Genomic DNA, 15,946 nt, shown 5'->3' with positions numbered 1-15,946 from the left:
AAAAATAAAACTGACTTTATATCGACCGCAGTATAAATCAAAACGGAATATCTTGGAAAGGTCGGTTTTCTTGCGATTATAGAGATTTGTTTTGAATACTGTACCCCATTCAGCAGTTCGCTGAGTAGTAGAGGAGACCTTCGTCATGACAATCGAACGTCACTGTTTCCTTCCCTGCAAAGTGCGTTCGCTCTCTCACTTCATTGTGACGTAGGCCTATGATTGCTGCGGGTGGCCTAGGGAGCGGTGATACGGGTACGGGGATCTGGAAGTCAAGTAGGGATGACACAAAATGTTAGTGTTGAACTGTAGAAGTATTGTAAAGAAAGGAATAGATATATACTTACCGGATGTTGTAATAGGAGTTGAATCTGGGCTTTGAAATGATATATGAATGCAGAAATTTTCTCACGGAACTGGAGTGTGTATCGCAGAGATAGGATAGGAATGGTGGGAGGGGCAGTATCTTTTCTGGTGAAAGAAGAATTTTTAAGCTACGAAAAAGTTAAAGATGACAAACATGAAATTCTATATGTAAGGCTCATCTCTAAAGATAACAGGCAACTTGATGTCTTTGGAGTGTACGCACCGGGAAAGGGTAGCGCTGACGCTGATTCGGAATTATTTGATAAGTTAAATCAGCTTTGTGGGAAATGACATGGAAAGGAGTGTGATTGTAGCGAGAGATCTAAATTTACCAATTGTCAATTGGGAAGGTAATGCGAACGACAGGAAGCATGAACAACAAATGGCAAATAAGCTAATATGGGAAGGACAGCTGATTCAGAAAGTGATGGAACCAACTAGAGGGGAAAATATCCTGGACGGGCTGCTGATCAAACCAGATGAGCACAGTAGAGAAACCGAAGTAATAGATGGTATTAGTGATCATGATACAGTTTATGTCGTTGTTAAAAATAAATGTGATAGAAAGGAAGACCTTAAAAGTAGGACTATTAGGCAGTATCATATGACTGACAAAGCAGGCATGAGTGAGTTTAAAAAAAGTAAATATCATCGGTGCTAAACGAAAAATGGGATGAGTTTAAAGCAATCGTTGAAGAATGTTAAAATATGTTTGTACCTTTAAAGGTGGCAAGGAATGGTAAAGATCCACCTTATTATAATAGAGAAATAAAGAGAAGGAAGTGCAGATTGGAAAGAAATAGAGTTAGCAATGCCGGTGGAAGTAAGGAGAAATTGAAGGAACTTAACTAGGTAACTGAATCTAACAAAGAAGTCAGTGAAGGATAATATGATGACAAGCATAATTGGCAGTAATACAAATTTTTATGAAAAATAGAATGGTACGCATAAGTACTTAGGCAGAAACAGGTTCCAAGAAGGACATTCCAGGAATGATTAATGAACAAGGTGAGTGTGTATATGAGGATCTTCAAAAGGCATTTGCTGCAAGAAGGGTGGTGGATGTTCGAGTGTCTCAGAGTAATGTCTCCAGATTTTGGAAAAAGCTCTGGGAGGTTGCTGAACAATAATTGACGGATACCTCGTGCAAAGCAACCCCCAAAGAGGATCGGTATTTCTTGCTTTCAACACGTCCTAGGCCCTCTACTATTGCCACCCCGTTTCGCCAGGATCTTCGAAGGATCACCGGAGTGAATGTGCCAGATCAGACAGCGAAACAGGTTGCTCAAAGGAATACCCACTATTGAGGAGGCCTGTGTCAAATGTTCCTCTTAAATCATACCATGGGACAGCTTGTGTGAGGTGGACAACAACTCATAGCCCATGGATCAGGAACAGTGCAGCTATCGAGCTCGCTGATGTTCTTTTACGAACGAAACATTTTTTTCACACCAGGCAAATGCAGGGGCTGTACCTTAATTAAGGCTACGACTGCTTCATTCCCACTCCTAGGCCTTTCTTACCCCATCGTCCCCATAAGACCTGTCTGTGTCGGTGCGACGTAAAACAAACTGTAAAAAAAGAAAAATGAACAAAACATGTCTTTCTTTATTGAATAGTGTGTGTTTGTTTTCCTTGTTTATAATTGTTTTTTACAGGTATGTTATAGTGTGATATTTATATTTAACTTGTGTGTTCGAGAGACTGAAAAACTTTTACATTTATCTGAGTCGACACTGGGAGGTATGACTTCCTTCTTAACGGCAACAACAACAACAACAACAACAACAACAATAGACTAATAATAATAATAATAAAATGTATGTATGTATGTATGTATGTATGTATGTATGTATGTATGGTGGTGGTGCTGGTGATTATTGTTTTAAGAGGAAGTACAACTGGGCAACCTTTCTTTATTAAAACGAATCAGGGGGAGAAAATGGAAGAGATCCTACGTTTCGAAAAAGGAAGGTATCGCTAAGAGAAAGTAGAGGGCCACGAAGGGCTTGGAAATGAAAGACACCCTCGTTCTCGAAACCCTAATAGCATCGGGGTCGGAAAATAACAATACATATTGGCCAAATGACGTCGGATAGAGAAGATGAAGACTAGGAGCCTGGCACAAGTAAGTGGAAGCAATAACAGGACTCAGCTAAGGGTTCCGTGATCGCTAACCCACGCTCCCAAGTTAAGAGCCCTCTTGCCCTTTTCAGCCACCTCTTACAACACGGAGGGGGGTATATTATTCTTCAGCTATCACCCACACGGGAGTATGTATGTATGTATGTATGTACAACGTACTGATTGCTATTACATTGTACAAGTTGACTACACGCTCAATTACTGCTATGTAATATTACTGACGGTCACCTAATATATCTGTATACATATCACGATCTTTGTGAGACTGTGTCACAGCGCTGTTTTCCTCTTTCCGTCCGGCGCACGCTCCCTGTATGACAAACGCATTAGTGTGAACCTGACGTAACTTCACCGTACTTTCCTTCCGCCTTCTAATTATGACAATGCTTTCAATAATTCAATAACTTTAATTTAATTTGTCTCTAGTCAGTTATCATTCCATTCCTTACAAAAGTACTCAAAAAGATATTCAAAGGGAATCGGAATTGTCCCGACTTTGTGTGCTAAAGAGAAATGCCCCGCCATAAATTCATTAAAAAAGGGTAAAATTCACGTTTGAAAAATATAATGTGAATAGTCAAGACAAACATGATTTTAAATTTACCAAATTACTGTTCGTCACTACAAAAAAGCATTATGTTGATTTTAAAGCCTTTCGAAGTTATTTTTATCGAAGTCATTTGTTTTGTGATTATTTATTATTTCACCAGTCACAATGCTTGAAACAGTATGTGCAGAAAGAACGACATGGGGATGAATATGACAGATACAAAAAGAAGCTAGTTGGTGTAATAAAAAATGATCGTTTTCTCAGTCATGCAAATCTTCCGAGCAGTTTTCAAGAACTTCTGAAATTACGTGATTTTAATTTCTGTATTCTTATCCAGAATGCAACTGTGAAGAATGTGTTTTCCCTAATTAAAATTCCGGTTTAGTGTTATGAAGACTGAGTACTCTGATGAGTGTAATAGCTGAACAATATCAAATGAGAAACTTCAGTAATTGTGAATTTTATGGCTATATCTTAAAAGATAAGAACCTGCTAAGACATATAAGACAGTCAGGAAAAACATGGCATGCCCTAAATTACTTAAAATATGAACTCGGACCAAAGGCGGGTACGTTATTACTGGGCTAACGAGACGGACGATGTCTGGCTAAAACAGCATATGTATTCATTTCATTCGCTCCTCAAGAAGCATGTAGTCTCCAAGAATTTGCGCAGACAATCTGGATAATGTGAATCGTATTCTTGTCTCTGAAGTATTGAAGTAACTGCTTATACGTAACTAAATGATGAATAAATGAATGAATGAATGAACAGAATCAGTCTCCTGTGATGGTACTAAGTCGAGCTGGAAGTACATTGTATGCAATACCGGTCGGACATGTCTAATTCAGCTGCCTTGCGGGCTCAGATTCTCGACAATATTTTGTTGACGTCATGCTAATTTCTTCGATGATGCAAGTAGTAGGGTTAATGGGATCACATGTCTTGTCTATCAAGGTTCTTGTTTTATTACAACGTGCTTACAACACTTCTTCTCTCTCTCCATCTATACCTGAGGATTAGCAAAAAATCCCCTACGTCACTAACACGGCAGCAGGCGGCGCAAGGTTACATGACCGGACTAAAGCAAACAATCCTTGGTAATAAGATGGCGCTGGTCCATTTTAAAGTAAGTGTTTTTAAACTACGTGCGATAGTTTTAGTGTGAAGAAACTACACTGTACACACAGTGAATTTCTTAACGTTTTCTGAGAAATCAAAACTGAAAAAAAGCAATAATTGTTTTTCAATTGATAACGAACAATAGCACAATAATTATTGTCTTTGTTGTAGAGTTAAGTACGTTTTATCTTTTTATCATAATTAAATTTATAGTTTTCCATTAAAAATAATAATACTACTACATTTTTCTATGTTACCAACAACATCGTGATGTAATTACTTTTCAGGACGCCTGTGGTTTATTTGTACTATAATCAATTCTTCATGTCTTGAGCAATAATTGCAATATCGTTTCAATGAAATCCAATTGTACGATTAACAATTATTTTTAAATGTGGTTTAATATTTAAAAGTTTTTGATTTCTTTACATTTAAATTTCTGCAAACCCTGCTATGAATATGTGGTGGTTTCATTTTGATGCAAACTAATATTTTTGTCAACAGTTTATGAAGGGCTAAAGTTATAAAATATTATGATTGAGCTAAATCCAGATTTTTTATGTACTGTTTTAAGATTGACCTGGAATTTCATAAACTGTGCCACAAGAAAATGTCACAACTCAAAATGGGGTTAAATTTATAGGGTGGAGGGTTAAATATTAATGCATCTTCCCCATTTTCTTCTGTTTTGATTCTTAAGGGTCTTATGCTTTTAAATGCGCTCTTACAGTTGCATTATGAGGTAAGTACCATAATTTTATGTTATATGAAAAATTGTCTTTTATTCTTTTGCTTTTCCTGAAAAGCGTAGCTTTTTTCGTTGTGCCAGTTTTCTTGCAGATGAGGGACGTCATTTCGTGTGTCCGTACAGTCACCTTTATTCATCAACATATTCAATAATCTTCAGAAACGTTGCGAACAGTGCGTGGCACGTGGAGGTACATATTTTGAACACAGGCTCTACCGACATAATTAAATAACAATTCAGTGTCGTTTGTTTTACCGCTTATGACAAACATAAAGAAAACCGAAGTCTCTAAATTCTCCGAGGCACGTGGGAGTTTTGAAATGAAAATAGGCTACTTGTGTCTGTGGTTACAGGGTGGGCTATGATCACGTATGACGTCAAACTGCAAGCTTGATTGCTTTGGATTCCTTATCTTGTCAACAAAATTTCTGTCAGAAGTTTCGGACAATTGATGCATGGATACATTGAAGAGGACTCTGTTGGAATCGATCTCATAACCATGAGCCCTGGTTGTTGCCGTCGAATAAACTACAGTCTGATGTCTCCGATATTGTTACTGCATTCATTCTGTTTATGGTTAGATGGAATGGCACGTGAATTAAGGTATTACTGCAATCTTTCCCCTCAATGGCTTGCAATACGTACCTATCGATAATTGAATCGCAATAAACTGAGCCTGACTTTACTTGTACGAGGCCCCTTTTAGCATCTTACCTGTTTAATGCACATCTCTCAAGCCTTGTTCCTTTCCGTTCAGTATACTGTAGATAAGTGTTGCCATTTCTTGATGGATGCAGTACTTTTGTATCCGTCTTTTGGCACAGGCCAGAGCAAAGTGTAGCTTCCACTGAAGTCCCAGTCTCATCCATGGCTGTGACAATATGGAAGCTGCTGGGGTATGGGTGATGCTGAATAATGACATTCGGAGCACAAAAAGTGTCTGAGTGTTATGAAAGGTGTTGCTTATAGGATCAGTCGTGCTGCAGTGGCACATACTGGCCCATTGAGGAAAGTAATGGGATACTACCTCACTCATCATCTTGCCTAGTATGCCTCATTTGGGCTCTGCCATTGGTTTTTGCTGTTTCCCTATAACTGCATAGCCTTTGGTGATGCTATTTGAGGATCCATCCAGCTTCTGGGCTGCTGTCCTAACAGACAGACAAGTGTTGAGTTTAGGCTATCTTTCATTTCCCATATTTTACGGCCCTCCACGTTATCCTCAGGTTTCATGGTTGCGGCATCACTTTACCTGCTGAGAGGCTGCTAGCCTAACATGTCCAATAAACTAAATATCGGTCAGTTATTATTTTTTAAAATAGTTTACCAGTGATGAAGAGGAAAGGGTGGTATGGACAGCTGTATCAAATTAAGTCTTTGGAATGATGACTCAGACAACAACAATATCCCTGTATTTTCAATATAGAAGTGAGATAGTGAGAAAAAGGGTATCTATAAAAGTTGTAACCCAGTAGACTATCGAACCAGAATATTTTTATGCTCTTTCTTTCTTTCATAATCTGCTTGATATTTCCCTCGGACTCGGCGGGGGATCCCACCTCTACCGCAGTGTCCTGGAGCATGAGGCTTTCGGTCAGGGGATACAACTGAAAAGGAGGACCATTACCTCACCCAGATGTCCTCACCTACTAACCTGAACAGGGTCCTTGTGGGACGATCGGAATATTGGAAGGGATAGGCAAGGAAGAGGGAAGAGAGCGGCCGTGGCCTTAAGTTAGGTACCATCCCGGCATTTGCCGGGAGGAGAAATGGGAAACAGCGGAAAACTACTTCGAGAATGCCTGAGAAGTAATCGAACCCCCTCTCTATTCAGTTGACCTCCCGAGGCTGAGTGGACCCCGTTCCAGCCTTCCTACCACTTCTTTTTAAATTTCGTGACACAGTCGGGAATTGAACCCGGGCCTCTGGGGGTGGCAGCTAATCATGCTAACCACTACACCACACAGGTGTATTATTATTATTATTATTATTATTATTATTATTATTATTATTATTATTATTATTATTTTAAATTCTAGAATGGTCATGCAGTGTTTCCTGGAATCACACGAAAATACGAACGGTATACTACTACTACTACTACTACTACTAAAATGTTTTCAACGGGGCGAGTTGGCCGTGCGGTTAGGAGCGCGAAGCTGTGAGCTCGCATCCGGGAGACAGTGGGTTGGAACCCCACTGTCGGCATCCCTGAAGATGGTTTTCCGTGGTTTCCCATTTTCACACCAGGCAAATGCTGGGGCTGTACCTTAACACCTTGAGTGCCTCGTGAGACCAACGTTGACTCACAGCACTTAATGCCATTCGGGCCGCATGAGTCCACTGTGGACTCGACGCGCACTCTCAAAGTCTCAGGCCCCGTGGTGCCATACTGTCATCACATTTGACATGTAAACGTATGTTAAATGAAAGTAGGTGGCCAGTACGTCATGAATCTATTCTTGGCCTGTCCATTTGCGAGTCCGATGTGGCACCACGTAGCCTGTACGTCACTGTAATATATCAACTACAATAAATAAATTATGACATTATTTATTGTTTTCTGATTGTGTCTTGTGTACAAATAACAAAAGATCGTACTGTATAGTGTACTCATTGTTCTTTGTCTCATATCAGGGTCTATAGACGAATTGAAAACATAGGACAAAAAAATTACATGAACTTTCTAGAAAAAAATATTTGTAACTTTGTCTCATTTGCAATCACATCACAAATTGGTACACTTTTTGCATATGAATTGAAAGTACACTGACTGACAGAGCAAATGCAACACCAAGAAGGAATGGTTCGAAAGGGATGAAAGTTGGGGAAAAAAACAAAGACGGCACGGACGAATAATTGATGTTTATTTCAAACCGATATGCAGGTTAGACAGTGCGCACGGCATCGACTCAGTAGGATGTAGGACCACCGCGAGCGGCGATGCACGCAGAAACACGTCGAGGTACAAAGTCAATAAGAGTGCGGATGGTGTCCTGAGGGATGGTTCTCCATTCTCTGTCAACCATTTGCCACAGTTGGTCGTCCGTACGAGGCTGGGACAGAGTTTGCAAACGGCGTCCAATGAGATCCCACACGTGTTCGATTGGTGAGAGATCCGGAGAGTACGCTGGCCACGGAAGCATCTGTACACCTCGTAGAGCCTGTTGGGAGATGCGAGCAGTGTGTGGGCGGGCATTATCCTGCTGAAACAGAGCACTGGGCAGCCCCTGAAGGTACGGGAGTGCCACCGGCCGCAGCACATGCTGCACGTAGCGGTGGGCATTTAACGTGCCTTGAATACGCACTAGAGGTGACGTGGAATCATACGCAATAGCGCCCCAAACCATGATGCCGCGTTGTCTAGCGGTAGGGCGCTCCACAGTTACTGCCGGATTTGACCTTTCTCCACGCCGACGCCACACTCGTCTGCGGTGACTATCACTGACAGAACAGAAGCGTGACTCATCGGAGAACACGACGTTCCGCCATTCCCTCATCCAAGTCGCTCTAGCCCGGCACCATGTCAGGCGTGCACGTCTATGCTGTGGAGTCAATGGTAGTCTTCTGAGCGGACGCCGGGAGTGCAGGCCTCCTTCAACCAATCGACGGGAAATTGTTCTGGTCGATATTGGAACAGCCAGGGTGTCTTGCACATGCTGAAGAATGGCGGTTGACGTGGCGTGCGGGGCTGCCACCGCTTGGCGGCGGATGCGCCGATCCTCGCGTGCTGACGTCACTCGGGCTGCGCCTGGACCCCTCGCACGTGCCACATGTCCCTGCGCCAACCATCTTCGCCACAGGCGCTGCACCGTGGACACATCCCTATGGGTATCGGCTGCGATTTGACGAAGCGACCAACCTGCCCTTCTCAGCCCGATCACCATACCCCTCGTAAAGTCGTCTGTCTGCTGGAAATGCCTCCGTTGACGGCGGCCTGGCATTCTTAGCTATACACGTGTCCTGTGGCACACGACAACACGTTCTACAATGACTGTCGGCTGAGAAATCACGGTACGAAGTGGGCCATTCGCCAACGCCGTGTCCCATTTATCGTTCGCTACGTGCGCAGCACAGCGGCGCATTTCACATCATGAGCATACCTCAGTGACGTCAGTCTACCCTGCAATTGGCATAAAGTTCTGACCACTCCTTCTTGGTGTTGCATTTGCTCTGTCAGTCAGTGTATAACAAATGGGACTTTCTGAAGAATTATGATTCAAACTGAGTTTCACAATCACACTGCAAATCTGTGCACTTTGAAGAAACGGTCCAAACAGAAGAAATTTTCACAGGCTGGTCATTTGAACTTGCACTGTAGAGTCTTCCTCATGGTATATTGCCTTCCTGATTCCTGATGGATCTCTTCATAACAATGACTGCATCTCTGTCTTCCCTGCTGGCCTACATCCTCCAGTCGATGGGGTAATACCTGTTTCTTTGGTACTTGTGGGGGAATGTGAAATTCTTTATACCGGTACCTGTTAACTGTTCAACAATGTCCTCTTTGAACTGGGTAACAGATATACTCTCATTCCCAAATGGAATGGAAATATAGACGGCATTTACTATACTTGTGCCGATCAATATCTCTATAGTTATTTTTCTGTAGCATTTTACTCCGTCTCAGGGAAATACTATAGCTCTTTTTATGATCTGATAAATCAATGTACGGTTTGGATTTGTTATACTCGATAACACTTCGTGGTTTTTGCACTTCACCATTCCTCCTCTGAATAGTGACCATCTCACCAGTGTGTTTAGTTGTCAAAATTAATACGTCTCTTTTATCATGCCATTTATGAACAGCCACACCAGTGTTACTTTCACGGGCTCTTGTCTCTCCTCTTGCTAACTTCCTTTTACTAACATCGGTTGGATTACACTTCCGATTAGATTTCAATGTTCCACAAAGATAGAGTTTTATTCTTTAGTAGTTCATGAGCTAATGAGACAGACGTATACCAGTGTTTCAGGAAGGTGAGAACTGTGCTAGGATACGTGGTGACACATTGTCTCACGCGGCCTATACAGCTGGAAGGTAGTGTCAGTGGCCACGTGAGACCAATGTGTCACCACAATTTCAACACAATGTTATGACTACAATTTTGGCCCAAGATGACTAAAAGGTACATTTCTGTAATAAGATGCACTATTTTATACTCTATAGTAAAAAAAGAAAGAATGGTCTGGATGGAATTCTTTTACTGCATATGTGGCACTTAAGGTGTTAAGGCCACGGCCGCTTCCTTCCCATTCCTAGGCCTTTCCTATCCTATCGTCGCCATAAGACCTATCTGTGTCGGTGCGACGTAAAGCAACTAGCAAAAAAAAAAGTTTTCATTCCTCCGCTGAAGGAGGAGGTGGGCCTCTTAGAAGGTGACGCCGTCTTTCAGGCCGGGAGACTTGTGACGGTGAAGGAGATGCACTGAGAAGGTGAGGGGGCAGCGGCCGTGGCCTATACTAGAAACTGTCCCGGCATTCGTCTTAGTGCAGGAGAATGGGAAAGCACGGAAAACCATTCTCAGGACAGCCGACGGTTGGGGCCAACCGTGAGGTTCAGCGCTGTCCCGTCTCCCGAGTGCAGAGGCGCAGAGCCACGGTAGAGCCGTGGCCACTTGAGGGCCGAAACCCACTCTGCATCTACCGACGGAACAGTATATGGCAGTGACTCACTAAATTAAGTGTCCGACTCGTTGGCTGAATGGTTAGCGTACTGGCCTTCGGTTCAGAGGGTCCCGGGTTCGACTCCCGGCCGGGTCGGGGATTTTAACCTTAATTGGGGGCTGGGTGTTTGTGCTGTCCCCAACAACCCTGCAACTCACACACCACACATAACACTATCCTCCATCACAATAACACGCAGTTACCTACATTCATGGCAGATGCCGTCCACCCTCATCGGAGGGTCTGCCTTACAAGGGCTGCACTAGAAATAGCCACACGAAATTAAAAAGAAAATTCTCTTCTGTCATATGTTAGGGAAAAAGTTTTCAAACCTTTTGTTATTAGTGGTTATTAGTCTTGCAAGGATCAAGCAATCGAGTCCCGTTTCACGAGGTTTGCTCGTACTAAAGTTTGTAAACCACAAGTTTAACCTGTTCTTGTAACATCTCTGCCTTATACAGTAGATGATTGCTGGGAATCGACTCGAATGCTGGAAATACCAAGCGGGAACAGGTCAAATGGGAAACCCCACGTCGCGTCGTAAGTCTCGTGTTCCTCAGCGACAGCGGAATATTACAGAGTTTGTAAGTTATCTATGCAGCTACCTGTAGCCTATGTCACTTATCTACTCATAATTACGCTTTTATTCAGATAGTATGGTTACTTCTCTTTGTTTGTTTGTTTGTTTGTTTGTTTCTTTCTTTGTTTGTTTGTTTGTTTGTTTGTTTCTTTGTTTGTTTGTTTGTTTGTTTGTTTGTTTGTTTGTTTGTTTGTTTCTTCTTCACTTTTATGATACACTACTGCACGGGTGTCAAAGCTTGCCCGTAGTAATCACAGTGCCCATGCTATCATAGAAATACCTGTACTCGAGGACGCAAGTCTCTCTATCTCAGTCGCCTTGTACTTCCCCGCGTTGTTGACTCAGGGCCGAGCACGCCTTCGATGACAGGCTCCAGTTACTTGTTTTTGTTTAAAAGTAATGGTTGAAACATTCAGATGCATAGACTGTGACATAAGGATTGACACAGTAGTTTGTTACTATGTGTTTGTATGTACTTCTGTATCAACGTGGTTCCTTGAAGAAATGCTACTTTTATCATAGCCTATTATCTTGTGTTCAATTTTATGAAAAGAATGACGTTTTGCTACAGAAGCCCACTATCTCCCGGATACAATCTCACACCTGCGTACCCCTAACCACAAGGCCAACTCGCACGGTGACTGCACTGTGTGGAAGCTCCGTCACCTTTCGTTCTCCTATATCATCGCCATTTGAAGACAGCAATTCCTCAAGAGTAACTGACTCCATTGCGTCAACATCAGAGCACGATTTCCCCCAGTTATTAATTTGTAATTCTAAAGGTGAATTTTCTTTCCTTGGTTCTATTATGCAAAATCACTTAAAACATTTGATGAACTTAAGTTACTTGAATGAAAATTATTTCTTACGGGAGTTCATAAGGCTTTGGATTGCTTGCAGTGAGCACAAGGCAAGACCACTATAGTTAGCATGAACATTGGACCAAGACGTTATATCGGTGGCCCGCGAGCTATGTCCATAAACTCACTCTTCGCTTCTCTCCGACTAGGGGTAGAACTCTCGGAGTTAAAAAAATGTTATTTCTCACCTTCTAGTTTTGAACGATTGAAACTTTAAAAAAAAGAACAAGTACTGGGAAATTCTCACACGTTTTATGGAAAATCGATTAGCGATGTTTGCGTTATTTAGGCTACGTTCACACGTACCACTTTGCGACCACACCACAACCACACAACAGTGTTTGGTTGTGGGCGGTCTCAAGCGTTTAAGGAAATGCAATATTGCTTTCACACGTACCACATATGTTACTGCAGTCAAGTTCAACCACTTGTCGCCGGGCTGATGGCTCAGACGGTTGAGGCGCTGACCTCCTGACCCCAGCTTGGCAGGTTCGATCCTGGCTCAGTACGGTGGTATTCGAAGGTACTCAAATACGCCAGCCTCGTGTTGGTAAATTTACTAGCACGTAAAAGAACTCCTGCGGGACTAAATTCCGGCACCTCGGCGTCTCCGGAAACCAACCACTTTCGCAGCCTGTGGATGATATCACCCAGCGGTGTAACAAATATGACGCGGGCCCGTCTGCTGGAAAAGAAAACTGCCCCCCTCCCTCAAAGAACATGTGTAAAACCTATCAGTCTTACTATATTTAAAAATGTATGTGTGTGCGTGTGTAAATGAAACATCTCCTCCTAAACCATTGGAGCAATTTCAACCAAACACTTATAACTTATTATCTGGAGACGAGCACTGTGTGGGTAAGCCATCCCTAGCACCCTTAGGGGTGGGGGTCAGGGGGGTTAAGTTTTAAAATAATCGAAAATAGTGTCGATTTCGCTGTTCCAAGTTCAGCCCCTTTTTGGGTGGGGGCGAGGGGGGAGTAGGATATAAAAATAAGCGAAAATAATGTCGAATCCATAGTTTTCAGAGTCGCTGAAATGAATATCAACACTCCGGATATTTTTGAAGTCCAAGTTCAGCCCCCTTTTGGGTGGGGGGCGAGGGGATTGAGATATAAAAATAATAAAAATAGTGTCGAATCCATAGTTTTCGGGGTCGCTGAGTTGAATAGTAACACTCTGGATTTTTTAAAGTCCAACTTCAGCCCCCTTTTGGGTGGAAAGAGGGGGTGGCGAGGGGGATTGAGATATAAAAATAATCGAAAATAGTGTCAAATCCATAGCTTTCGGGGTCGCTGAGATGAATAGTAACACTCCGATTTTTTTGAAGTTCAAGTTCAGTCCTCTTTGGCATATGGGGTAAGAAAGGGTGAAAAAATGAAATGAGCAAAATGACGGAGATTATGGATGCATCTGTGTATTTTCCAGTGTAGCTATCGACTAAATTTTGTACAAATATTACTATCTGTGAAAAATGCTGTTGGTGCAAGACACTCCTAGAATTCCCAGGAGAGGGGGGTGAAATATAAATATAACTATAAACGGCCGATATTAATGTCGAATTCATAGTTTACAAGACTAGTAGAGCGATTTCAACCAAACTTGGAACACATATGACTTACTATCAGCAGACTAACCGCGCGGGGGTAAGACACCCTTAGCACCCTTAGTGGTGAGGGGGTGAGATATAAAAATAATAGAAATAGTGTCGAATCCATAGTTTTCGGGCTCACTGAGATGAATAATGACACTCCGGATATTTGAAGTCCAAGTGCAACCCCTTTTGGCATCGTGGGTGAGAAAGGGTGAAAAAATAAAAAATGACCAATACGATCGAGAAAATGGGTGTATGGTCTGTATTTTCCAGCATAACTGTCAACTAAATTTGGTACAAATATAACTTAATATCTGTGAAAAATGTTGTGGATGGCAAGACACACTTAAAAACCTCAAGGGGAGAGGGTGAAATATAACTAAAAAGAACCAGTAGCAGTGTCCAATTCATAGTTTTCAGAGCTACTGGAGCGATTTGAACCAAACTTGCTACACGTATGACTTACTATCTTACTTACCGCGTCTAGCACCTTTAGTGGTGAGGGTGAGAAATATAAAAATAATCGAAAATCGTGTCGAATCCATAGTTTTCGGGGTCGCTGAAACGAATACACATCGGATGTTTAAGTGCAAGTTGTACCCTAATCGGCAAAAGCGTGAAGTAAAGAGACTGTCTGGATGTTTGTGTGTATGTTCCAGCATAGCTGTCAACTAAACTTAGTACAAATAATACCTACTATCTGGAAAAAATACTGTGGGGGCAAGACACCCCTAGAACCATTTGGGAAGGGGGTGAATCCATAGTTTTCTTGACTACGGGAGTGATTTCCACCAAACTTGGTATACGTAAGCCTTACTATCAGAAGACAAACTACGTGGTGGTATGACAACCCTAGCACGGGTCGGAATGGGAGGGGATGAGATTAAGAATAATCGAAAATAGTGTTCAATCCATACTTGTTGGAGTCGCTAAGATGAATAGTGACACGCCGGACTATTTTAAGTCCAAGTTCAGCCTTCTTTTGCATGGGGGGAGGGGGTGAGTAAAGATGAAAAAGAAAATTCCCAAAATGACAGAATAATGGACGCATGTGTGTATGTTCTAGCATACCTCAACCAAAACTGATACAAGTATGTCTTACTATTTGGAAAAAATGCTGTGGGGGTAAGAGGCCCCTAACCCCTTAGGGTAGGGTCAAAATGTAAAAATAATCGAAAACGACCAATATTTGAGTCGAAAACTCTTTCGGGGTAACTGGGATGAGCTGTGGCACTCTGGATGCCGTTTAAGACAAAGTTCTGTTCCAATCGGCAGGGGGTGAGAACGGGTGAAGAAAAGAAAATGTCCAAAGTGACCGAGTTTAAGGACGTATGTGTGTACGTACTAGCATACCTCTCCACCACACTTGGAAGAAATTACCGCGGGGGTAAGATACCATTAGCACTGCTAGGGGTGGGGTTGAATTACAAGACATGCGGAAAGAGGGGTGAAATATAAAAATAACAGGCAACGACAAATATTAACATACAGTCCATGGTTTTTGGGGTCGCTGAGGTGAATAATGACACTCCGGATGCCGTTGAAGCCCATATACAGTCCCCATCGGCATGAAGATAAGAAGGGATAGAAAAGAAAATGTCCAAAATTACTGATGTATGTGGGTTTCTTCCCGCAAAGGCCTCATACAATATTGGTACACACGACTTACTATCTGAAAAAATACTTTTGGGGTAAAACACCCCTATCACTCCTACGGGAGGGGGTGAAGTATCAAAATAAACGATAATATTAATGTCGAATACACTGTTTACGAGATCGCTAAGTTGAACTGTAACTCTCTGGATTAAGTCATTCTTCAGCAGCAATCAGTGTTGAGGCTGAGAAGGGGTGAAAATGAATGTAGAAATAACCGAGATTATGGATGTATGTGGATATGTTCCAGAATAGCTCTCGCAAAACTTGGTACAAATCTGACTTACCAACTGAAAAAGAAAATACTATGGAAATGGAACATCTCAACCCCCGCTGGTGGTGGGGAATGTAAAAATAATGGAAAATAACCGATTTTATTGTCGAATCCATTGTTTATACGTCGCTGAGACGAACTGTAACGCTCTGGATACCGTTTATTGATTGATTGATTTATTGATTGATTTATTGATAAATAGGGTTCCAGAGAGCAAGAGCTCTGTCAAGAGGAACAATACATAGATAATCAACAATGGCGGATTAACGCATAAGGTCTAAACGTGAAAGAGTAATTATAGTGGTTTTACATATACTTCAAATATCACAATTTACGTAATGGATAGGATTATATTAAATGGATTATTATAAGAGTAACAATACAGGA

The sequence above is a fragment of the Anabrus simplex genome, chromosome 7 (genome assembly GCF_040414725.1).
Source record: "Anabrus simplex isolate iqAnaSimp1 chromosome 7, ASM4041472v1, whole genome shotgun sequence".
NCBI classification, from domain to species: Eukaryota; Metazoa; Arthropoda; class Insecta; order Orthoptera; family Tettigoniidae; genus Anabrus; species Anabrus simplex.
The sequence above is the reverse complement of the archived record's forward strand: the minus strand, read 5'-3'. Positions refer to the sequence as shown.